The sequence below is a fragment of the Aplysia californica genome, unplaced genomic scaffold (assembly GCF_000002075.1).
Source record: "Aplysia californica isolate F4 #8 unplaced genomic scaffold, AplCal3.0 scaffold01449, whole genome shotgun sequence".
Lineage (NCBI taxonomy): Eukaryota > Metazoa > Mollusca > Gastropoda > Aplysiida > Aplysiidae > Aplysia > Aplysia californica.
Window position 1 is genome coordinate 46,531 of NW_004798719.1, and position 1,299 is coordinate 47,829.

Genomic DNA, 1,299 nt, shown 5'->3' on the forward strand with positions numbered 1-1,299 from the left:
CCCGATGTGTCCCGTGAGCTGCCATCTACCCCAAGGACACACCGTCGTGTCCCACAGCTGGGGCACCACGGGACCGCCACATATTGTGTTTTTTCCGTTATAGTAAGAGTTTTACGGCACTAGCAACACAATAGGTCATACAAGAGCCGGAGATTAGAGGTGTTACAATAAAGGACACAAACACAAACAGAAGGAAGGGAGATAAGGATGACAGATGTGGGATAAGTTAGGAACAAACCACGTTTCATCGTGGGAGAATCATGCGCTCGTCGAAGTAATCAAATCGAAGGAACTAACATTTCCCTACCCATTGGCATTTTTTACCCATTTTGCTCACTCAGCACCTTAGATATCCATTAAAAAACATATTTCGTATGTTTGGGTTTTATTGACAAACGTTGACCAAAGGCACAAAAAGGTAAATGTTGCGTTGCCAGGGACACCCAAGCTTAGGAAGTCACCAACAGATGGCTGCCATTCTCGCTACTTTTACTTCTTTACACTTTCTTCAACCGCAAATATCTTAACCTCTACTCTAGATAGATGGGCTTTTTTTCCCCTCAAAAGCAAGCCACGCAAACAAGCTTGAAGATGGCACCAGTGACTCAGTATGCCCCAAAACTGACGAGCGCCTGATTCCACCACGACCGCGCCAAACTGTCCATCCACCACAGATAGTACAACGGGTGAAGTATCTTTGCCTCAACAACACAACCCAACACCTCCCCCAACAAAAAGAAAAAACAAGTAAAAAATACAACCCCCCCCCCCAAAAAAAAAACCCCGCAGGAAAAGGGTCCCCAGATTCTTATTTACCGAACGGAAGACCGATCTTTTGTCAATAACATCGGGTAACCAAGCACAGGATGTGTGACTAACAATTAATTGTGTCACCGAATTCCCAAAGGAGAAGAAACAAGACAAACTGGAATGTACATGACCGGTTCACGATATTCAGACCTGACAGACAGCTGTGTGGAATGACAGAAGAGAAGAGGGAAAGGAGGTGACAGGCAGGGAGAGAAGGAAGAAGAAATAGATGAGGATGCGAGAGATAGTTTAAGTAAGAGTTTTTTTGTGGTTTATTTATTAGAGGTTTTACGTCCGCAGCTGCATAAGGCCATGTGAGCGCCAGAAGATTCGAGGTGTTACAAGAGAGTAACAGACAAAAAAGGAGAAGGGGAGACAAGGACGGTATAATAGGTTTGATAGGAAAGAAGATCGAAGCAAACCACACCAGAGCACCCGCCAACCACCCACAAAGAGAGTGAGAAAGAGAGGGAGAGGGAAAGAGAGAGA